Source organism: Macaca mulatta, chromosome 7 (genome assembly GCF_049350105.2).
Source record: "Macaca mulatta isolate MMU2019108-1 chromosome 7, T2T-MMU8v2.0, whole genome shotgun sequence".
NCBI lineage: Eukaryota > Metazoa > Chordata > Mammalia > Primates > Cercopithecidae > Macaca > Macaca mulatta.
Window position 1 is genome coordinate 100,951,684 of NC_133412.1, and position 10,010 is coordinate 100,961,693.

Genomic DNA, 10,010 nt, shown 5'->3' on the forward strand with positions numbered 1-10,010 from the left:
TGAAGTATAATTTTGCTAGATACAGAATTATAAGTTGGTGCATTTATTCCTTTAACACTTTAAACATTTCCCTCTACTCTCTTCTTGCTTGCCTAGTTTCTTACTGGAAGTGGGCTGAAATCCTTGCCCTTTTTTCTCTACAAGGAATGTAGATTTCATTCCAGATTCTCTCAAGATTTTCTCTTTGTCTATTTATTGATTTATTTTATTTTATTTGTATTTTCTCTTTGTCTATTTATTGATTTTATTTATTGTACAGATAGGAAATGCTCTGTCTGGTGCTGTATTTTTGTTGTTTGTCATGAATGATATTCTCTGAGCCTCCTGGATCAGTGGTTTGTTTCATGTCATTATGCTTTAAAATTTCTTGACCATTACTCATTTAGATAGATTCTCCTCATTTGTCTCTTTCTCTTCTTTCTGCTATTCCAGTTACCTATTTTGTACAACTTTAGAAACTGCCCAGCAGATCTTAGATGTTCTCCTTTTTTTTTTTTCATTTATTTTCTCTTTGCACTTTGTTTTGAAAAGTATTTTTGACCTATCTTTAGTTTGACTAATTCTTTCCCCAAACATGTCTAGTCTACTAATCAAACCATTGATAGCATTTTTTAAAAATTCTATTGGAGTTATTTTATTTTCTAGCCTTTTCTTTTGGTTCTTTGTTAGAATTTTCATCTCTCTGCTTACACTAATACTCTTTTCCTGAATATTTTCTACATTTTCCACTAGTGTCCTTAACATCTTAATTACAGCTATGTAAAATTTCTTGATTGCTATTTCCAAAATATGCATCATCATCACTGAGTCTTGTTCTGATGATCATCCTCTCTCTTCAGATTGTGATTTTTTTTCCTTGCCTTTTACCATGTTTTATAATTTGTTTTGCCATTGCTGAGACCAGACATGTTGTATCGATAATAGATACTGAGATAAATTGATGCTGAGATAAACTGATACTGAGATAAAGTTAAACTGAGGATATATGGTAATCTGTCTTGGAGTTGCACTCCATTTAATATTTGTTACAGCTCAAGTTTCTGAAGATTTCAAATTCCTCTAGTGTCCTTGTTTTTGTCTCCTCCGTTAACTTTGGGTTTCCTTAAGTACTCATCTTCAAACAGTGTCTGTTTCTTGTAGCTCTTTTGTCTATCCCCTTATATTGGAGTCATGTTGGTTTAAATTTTATACTATAAGATAGAAAAATATGTTCTATAGTGGACTGATTGAATATCAGTCTTTCAGTGGGCCTATGTCTTAGGTTATGACTTTTACAACTGTTTTGCCAGTAGTTTATCTTTTGTCCCTATACAGGACTGCCAGATTCGTACGCCCACTGAGCAGAAATAGACCAATACACTGAGACATCGTAATTTGCAGCAGAAAAAGGGTTTAATAATCACAAGGCCAGTGGGCAAAAAGATGGAAAGAATCCTCAAGCTTCAAATCTGTCTGCTTGCGGGGTTCTGGGCAAGGGTTGTTAAGGAGATTGTGGTGGGCCGGGGTCTGGAGAATTGGGGTTGTTGACTGGTCAGGTCAAGGAAGATTAAGTCATCACGATGTGAAAACTGCATTCTTCCGTGAGCCGGCTCCTTGCTGGGCCCTTCAGACCAACTGGCATCAACAGTTTTATCAGTATGCCTAACACAAAGGAGAAACTCAAACAGAAAGCATATCATCTCACATGCCTTCGATTTTATCTATAGAAAAGAAAAGGAACACAGTCTTGTGACAAGGGCTACACTATCCTGGGGGAGTAAGCAGCAACTAGCTACAAGGAAGTGGGCCAAATTGGGAAGTGGATTTCTTTTTTTTTTTTTTTTTTTTTTTTTTGAGACGGAGTCTCGCTCTGTCACCCAGGCTGGAGTGCTGTGGCCGGATCTCAGCTCACTGCAAGCTCCGCCTCCCGGGTTCCCGCCATTCTCCTGCCTCAGCCTCCCGAGTAGCTGGGACTACAGGCGCCCGCCACCTCGCCCGGCTAGTGTTTTTTTTTTGTATTTTTTTAGTAGAGACGGGGTTTCACCGTGTTAGCCAGGATGGTCTCGATCTCCTGACCTCGTGATCCGCCCGTCTCGGCCTCCCAAAGTGCTGGGATTACAGGCTTGAGCCACCGCGCCCGGCGGGAAGTGGATTTCATGATTGCCACAAATTATTTTGCAAGACTAGTTGAATTTTATTTTCTCCCTTAATTGGTTTATAATATTTTCTTTGGGACAGTTTCATCCTTCATCCCCCTTAGATGAGAAAAGAAGGCTAAATGGGGAGGTGCCAAGATGGCCAATTAGAAGCAGCTGTGGTCTGTGACTCCCACCTAGAAGAACAAAACAGCGAGTGAATTCTGCACCTTCATCTGAGGTATCCAGACTCTCTCACTGGGACTGACAAGGTGATTGGCATGAACCACAGAGAGCAAGGAAAAGCAGGGTGGATCCATGCCTCACTTGGGAGCTGCATGGGGCAAGGGGCACTCCCACCCCCAGTCAAGGGAGGCAGTGAGTGAGTATGCCACCTTTCCTGAGAAATCATGCTTTTTCCATGGATCTGTGCAACCCACAGATCAGGAGACCCCCTTGTGAGCCCACACCACCAAAGCCTTGGGTGCCAAGCACAGAGCTGTGCAGATTTTCATCACTGCTCAGGATGTGGTCAGTGGCAGCAGGCTGGAGACTGTCTAAGATGACTGAGTTCCCAGGGGAAGGGATGGTTTCCATCACTGTGGCTCCAGTTGGCTCTTTTCCACTGGTGGTGCTGGGGAGACAAGGGAGGTTTACGTCAGGAGCACAGCATCTGTGGCAGATCATGGTCAGACTGCTTTTTTAGGTGGAACCTTGATCCATCCCTACTCATGGGGTGGGGCCCCTGCTGTGGGAATTTCACCAACTCCAGACAGAGGTTTCTGGACAGAGCTCTGATCTTCCTGGGCAGAACTCCTGTGGGGAGGGGCAGCCACAGTCTCTGCGGTTCAGCAGACTGAGTTTTTTTCCTGCCTGCTGGCTCTGAATGGTCTTGATAGTCTGGACAAGGGAAATTCCCTCCAGTGCAGTGCACTCTCTCTGCCAAGAGGCAGCCAGAGTGCTTTGTTAAGTGGTCCCTGATCCTGTACATACTCTTTAACTGATTGAGATCCCCTACAGGGTCTCCAGGCGCCTTATACAGGAGCGTTCCTGCTGGCATCACGTCAGTGCCCCTCTGGGATGGAACTCTCAGACGAAGGAGTAGGCAGCCATCGTTGCTGTTCTGCAGCCTTCACTGGTGACAACTCCAGGTGGGGGAGGGACCAAGTGAATAAGGTCTGGAGTGGACCCCCAGCAAACTGCAGCAACCCTAAGGAAGAGGGTCTGACTGTTAAAAGAAAAACAAACAAACAGAAAACAACAACAACAAAAACAACATCTACAAAAATGACCCCACAAAAACCCCTTCCAAAGGTCAGCAGCCTCAAAGCTTGAAGATAGATAAACTCACAAAGATGAGCAAGAATCAATGCAAAAATGCTGAAAACTCAAAAAGCCAGAATGCCTCTTCTCCAAATGATTGCAACGCCTCTCCAGCAAGGGCACAGAACTGGGTGGAGGCTTGAGGTGGATGAACTGACAGAAGTAGGCTTCAGAAGGTGGGTAATAACAAATTTTGCTGAGCTAAAGTATGTTCTAAAACAATGCAAAGAAACTAATAACCATGAAAACATTATAGAAGCTGTTAACCAGAATAACCAGTTTACAGAGGAACATAAATGACCTGATGGACCTGAAAAACACAACATGAGAACTTCACAATGCAACCACAAGTATAAATAACCAAATAGGCCAAGCAGAGGAAAGAATCACAGAGCTCAAAAATTATCTTGCTGAAATAAGAAAGGCAGATAAGATTAGAGAAAAAAAAAATGAAAAGGAATGAAAAAAACACCAGAGAACTATGGAATTATGTAAAAAGACTGAACCTACAACTGATTGACGTACCTGAAAGAAATATGGATAACAAAACCAAGTTGGAAAACATACTTCAGGAAATCATTCAGGAGAATTTCCCCAACCCAGCAAGACAGGCCAACATTCAAATTCAGGAAATTCAGACGACTTCAGTAATATACTCCATGAGAAGATCAACCCCAAACACATAATCATCAGTACCTCCAAGGTCAAAATGAAGGAAAATTGTTAAGGGCCAGGTCACCTACAAAGGGAAGTCCATCAGAATAACAGTGGACTCCTCAGCGGAAACCCTATAAGCCAGAAGAATTGGGGGCTAATATTCAATAATCTTAAATAAAAGAATTTCCAGCTCAGAATTTTATATCTGGCCAAACTAAGCTTCATAAGCAAAGGAGAAATAAAATCCTTTTCAGACAAGCAAATACTGAGGGAGTTCAGCACAACCAAGCCTGCCTTGCAAGAGCTCCTGAAGGAAGTACTGAATATGGAAAGGGAAAACCATTACCAGCCACTACAAAAACACAGTGAAACACATAGGCCAATGATACTATGAAGCAACAACAATAACAAGTCTGCAAAATAACCAGATAGCATTATAATGATAGGACCAAATTCACAAATAACAATATTAACCTTAAATGTAAATGGACTGAATATCCCAATTAAAAGACACAGACCGGCAAACTGGATAAAGAGACAAGACCCACCAGTGTGCTGTATTCAAACGAACCATCTCAAATGCAAAGACACACATAGGCTCAAAATAAAGAGATGCAGGAAAATTTACCAAGCAAATGGAAAGCAGTAAAAGGTAGGGTTGAAATTCTAGTTTCTGAGAAAACAGGCTTTAAACCAACAAAGATGAAAAAAGATAAAGAAGGGAATTACATAATGGTGAAGTGTTCAATTCATCAAGAAGAGGTAACTACCCTAAATACGCATGCACCCAATTCTAGAGGACCCACATTCATAAAACAAGTTCTTAGAGACCTACAAAGAGACTTAGACTCTCACATAATAATAGTGGGAGACTTTAACACCCCACTGTCAATATGAGACAAATTATCAAGAGAGAAAATTAACAAGGATATTCAGGACTCAAACTCAGCTCTAGATCAAGTGAACCTGATAAATATCTACAGAACTCTCCATTCAAGAACAACAGAATATACATTCATCTTGGAGCTACATGGCACTTACTCTAAAATCGATCACATAATTCGAAGCAAAACACTTCTCAGCAAATGCAAAATAACTAAAATCATGACAGTCTCTCAGACCACAGTACAATCAAATTAGAACTCAAGATTAAGAAACTCACTCAAAATTGCACAACTACATGGAAATGTATCAACCTGCTTCTGAATGACTCCTGGGTAAAAAATGAAATTAAGGCAGAAATCAATAAGTTATTTGAAACTAATGAGAACAAAGAGACAATGTCCCAGAATCTCTGGGATACAGCTAAAACAGCATTGAGGGAAATGTATAGCACTAAATGTCCACATCAGAAAGCTAGAAATATTTCAAATCGACATCCTGACATCACAATTTAAAGAACTAGAGAACCAAAAACAAACAAACCCCAAAGCTAGCTGAAGGCAAGAAATAAGGAAGATCAGAGCAAAACTGAAGGAGATAGAGACAGGAAAAACCCTTCAAAAAATCAACAAATCCAGGAGCTGTTTTTTTTTTTTTTTTTTTTTAAATTAACAAAATAGACCTTTAGCTAGACTAATAAGAAAAGAGAGAAGATCAAATAGACACAATAAAAAATGACAAAGGGCATATCAACTCTGACTTTACAGAAATACAAACAACCATCAGACAATACTATAAACACCTCTATGCAAATAAACTAGAAAATCTAGAAGAAATGGATAAATTCCTGGACACATAAATCCTCCTAAGATTGAACCAGGAAGAAACTGAATCCCTGAATAGACCAATAACAAGTTCTGAAATTAAGGCAGTAATATATAGCCTATCAACCAATGAAAGACAAGGACCAGATGGAATTATGGTAGAATTCTACCAGATGTACAAAGAGGAGTCAATGCTATTTCTTCTGAAACTATTCCAAATGATTGAAGAGGAGAGACTCCTCCCTACTTCATTTTATGAGGCCAGCATCATCCTGATACCAAAGCCTGGCAGAGATACAACAAAACAAGGAAACTTCAGGCCAATATCCCTGATGAACATCAATGCAAAAATGCTCAATAAAATACTGGCAAACCAAATCCAGCAGCACATCCAAAAGCTTATCCACCACAATCAAGTTGGCTTCATCCCCGGGATACAAGGCTGGTTCAACATACGCAAATCAATAAACGTAATCCATCGCATTAACAGAACTAAAGATAAAAACCTCATAATCATCTCAATAGATGCAGAAAAGGCCTTTCAACAAAACTTCATGTTAAAATTCAACATCCCTTCATGTTAAAAACTCTCAATAAGCTAGGTATTAAAGGACCATACCTCAAAATATTAAGAGCCGTTTATGACAAACCAACAACCAATATCATACTGAATGGGAAAAAGCTGTAAGCATTTTCATTGAAAAGAGGCCCATGGCAAGGATGCCCTCTCTCACCACCCCTATTCAACATAGTATTGGAAGTTCTGGCCAGGCCAATCGAGCAAGAGAAAGAAACAAATGGTATTCAAATAGGAAGAGAGGAAGCCAGATTGTCTCTGCAGATGACATGATCCTTTATCTAGAAAACCCCATTGTCTCAGCTCAAAAGCTTTTTAAGCTGCTAAACAACTTCAGCAAAATCTCAGGATACAAAATCAATGTGCAAAAATCACAAGGATTCCTGCACACTAACAACAGACAAGCAGAGAGCCAAATCATGAATGAACTCAGATTCCACAGTTGTTACAAAGAGAATAAAATACCTAGGAATACAGCTAAGAAGGGAAGTGATAGAAAGAATCAATATGATTTAAATGGCCATACTACTCAAAGTAATTTATAGATTCAATGCTATTCCCCTTATACTACCATTGACATTCTTCACAGAATTAGAATAATCTGTTTTAAAATTCATATGGACAAAAAAGAGTCTGTATAGCAGAGACAACATTAAGCAAAAATAGCAAAGCTGGAGGGATCATGCTACCTGACTTCAAATTACACTACAAGGCTACCAGACCAGCATGTAAACAAAACAGCATGGGTGGTGGTACAAAAACAGACACATAGACCAATAGAGCAGAATCGAGAACTCAGAAATAAGAGCACACAGCTACAACCATCTGATCTTCAACAAACCTGACAAAAACAAGCAATGGGAAAAGGATTTTCTATTTAATTAATGGTCTGGAAGAACTGGTTAGCCATATGCAGAAAATTGAAACTGGACCCCCTTCCTTACACCTTATAAATTAGCTCAAGATAGGTTAAAGACTTAAATGTAAAATCCAAAACAATAAAAATCCTAGAAGAAAATCTAGGCAATACCATTCAGGACATAGGCAGAGACAAAGATTTCATGACAAAAATGCCAAAAACAATAGCAACAAAAGCAAAAATTAACAAATGGGGTCTAATTAAACTAAAGAGTTCTGCTTAGCAAAAGAAACTATCATCAGAGTGAACAGAGAAGCTACAGAATGGGAGAAAAAATTTGCTATCTATCCATCTGACAAAGGTCTAATATCCAGAATTTATAAGGAACTTAAACAAATTTACAAGAAAAAAAAACTATATTAAAAAGTGGGCAAAGGACATGAACAGGTGCTTCTCAAAAGAAGACATTTATGTGGCCAACAAACATGCAAAAAAAACAAAGTTCAACATCACTAATCATTGGAGAAATGCAAATCAAATCCACAATGAGATACCATCTCACACTAGTCAGAATGGCAATTATTAAAAAGTCAAGAAATAACTGATGCTGTTGAGGTTGCTGACAAATAGGAATGCTTTTACACTATTGTTAGGAATGTAAATTAGTTCAACCATTGTGGAAGACTGTGGCAATTGCTCGAAGTCCTAGAACCAGAAATATCATTTGACCCAGCAATCCCATTACTAGGTATGTACCCAAGGGAACATAAATCATTTTATTATAAAGATACATGGGTGTGTATGTTCATTGCAGCACTATTTACAATAGCTAATACATGAAATCAACCAAAATGCCCATCAATGATAGACTGGGTAAACAAAATGTGGTACATATATAACATGGAATACTATGCAGCCATGAAAGGAAATGAGATGAAGTCCTCTGCAGGGACATGGATGGAGCTGAAAGCCATTATCCTTAGCAAAGTAACGCAAGAACAGAAAACCAAACATTGCATGTTCTACTTACAAGTAGAACATGCATGTTCACATTTATAAGCATGAGTGTAACAATGAGAACGCATACACACAGGGAGAGGAACAACACACACTGGGGTCTGTTAGCAGGGGCAGAGAGAGGGAGAGTATCAGGAAAAATAGCGAATGCGTGCTAGGCTTAATATATAGGTGATGGGTTAGTAGGTGCAGCAAATTCACCATGGCACACATTTACTTATGTAACAAATCTGCACATCCTGAATATGTACCCCTGAACTTAACATAAAATAAAATAAAGAATTGGAGAATTTCTCCCTGGGAAGAAAAAAAGGTTAAATGAATCAATGCCCTTATTCTGGGTGTAATAAGGCTCTGGTAATATCCTTTTCCCTAAAAGGTATGTTTTTGTTTTGAAGAAGGCTCTTGTATGTCACTATGATTACTATTCTTCTATCTCTGCCAGTTTTAAAAATATTTTTTTCTCAACTTTTTACCATTAGGACCCAGTGGGTTCCTGAATGCCAAATTCATGCAAATCTGAAGTAAGAAAACTGTCCCCATGAGCTTATTCCCTCACACTAATCCATACTAGGCCCCCACAAATTAGTTAAAATTACTACTGAAGTGTTCATACAAGTTATGGCTCTAGCCACTTCTGCTTCGGGAAGTAGATCTTGGCTATGACTCCCTGGTGTGCCAGTTTCTCTCAATTTTATGGTGATGTTTGCCCTGCTTTCTCAGTTTTCTGATAGACTCAAGAAAAGTCATTGATTTTCAATTTGTATAGCTTTTTTATTATTATTATTGTAAGGCCAGGAATGACAACTTCAGAGGTCTTCACATGTTGGTAATAAATCCAAAAGTCCTGTAATGTATTTGTTTTCTCATTTTTTAAAACTAAATATTTGAAGCTATTTTATTAAGGGTTTCCTTTTCCTCAAAAAGTAAATGCATTAAATATAGTCTACTTATTCTACATTTATGAGAAAGATATTTCATTGTATATAATCAGAACTATAGACCTACAAACATTTGGACTTTATCTGAGGTAAATAATAAGAGATCATACCATTAGTTAAAATTAAGGTATAAATTTAGATCATTCTTTTTAATTGGTTATTTTTTAAAGCCGACACAACTTTAATTTACAATGTAAACTCAGGAGTGAAAGAGCATTAAGTAACTCATGATCTGTAAAGAAAATTTCAAAATTTAAAGTAAAGAATGACATTTTCCCATATTTTTGTGTTTAATTCATCATTGTTTTTAAAATATTTAAACCAGCTAAGAAGTGTGTTCATGTTTCTATTTATTTTAAAAGTGACTTACGTATTTTTTCTCACAAGGGAGGCTGATTGTAGAGGAGTTTAGAGCCTGCATAGTGGCTCCAAGTTAGCATCACTGTTCCTGGTCCTTCCATCTTTCTGCTTAGTCATATTTAACTTGTATTTATTTCTTCATGATCAGAATACGTGTCTTTCTCAACCATCATATATATGTTCTAGATAGAAAGGACAAAACAAGAGTTTATGTTGTTCTGTCAAATTATAGAAAGTTTATTTGATAATAAGTCAACTGTTAAAAAGCACCCCTTAAAAACAGAATAAGTATAGAATAAGTATACAATATTAAAATAAAGCATGGGACTTTGCACAATTGAGAAATCTTGAGAATTTTGCAAATTTTAAAATTTTGGTCTGTGCTGTCATTTATTAAATCAGTCAAAATTTGCTTCAAAAACACACAGTTGTCAAAATGTGTCAGTGCCTTAGAAG

General features: G+C 38.0%; 1 long non-coding RNA gene across 1 annotated transcript; it reads right to left on the reverse strand.

Annotated features, from left to right (window-relative positions):
* Positions 1 to 1,373: 1,373 nt before the first annotated feature.
* On the reverse strand, positions 1,374 to 9,737 carry LOC106999373 (uncharacterized). Its single transcript, XR_001446179.2, has 2 exons — positions 9,565 to 9,737; positions 1,374 to 1,614 (listed from the first exon to the last, which is right to left on the reverse strand). It is a non-coding gene; the product is annotated as an uncharacterized LOC106999373 (long non-coding RNA).
* Positions 9,738 to 10,010: the final 273 nt, after the last annotated feature.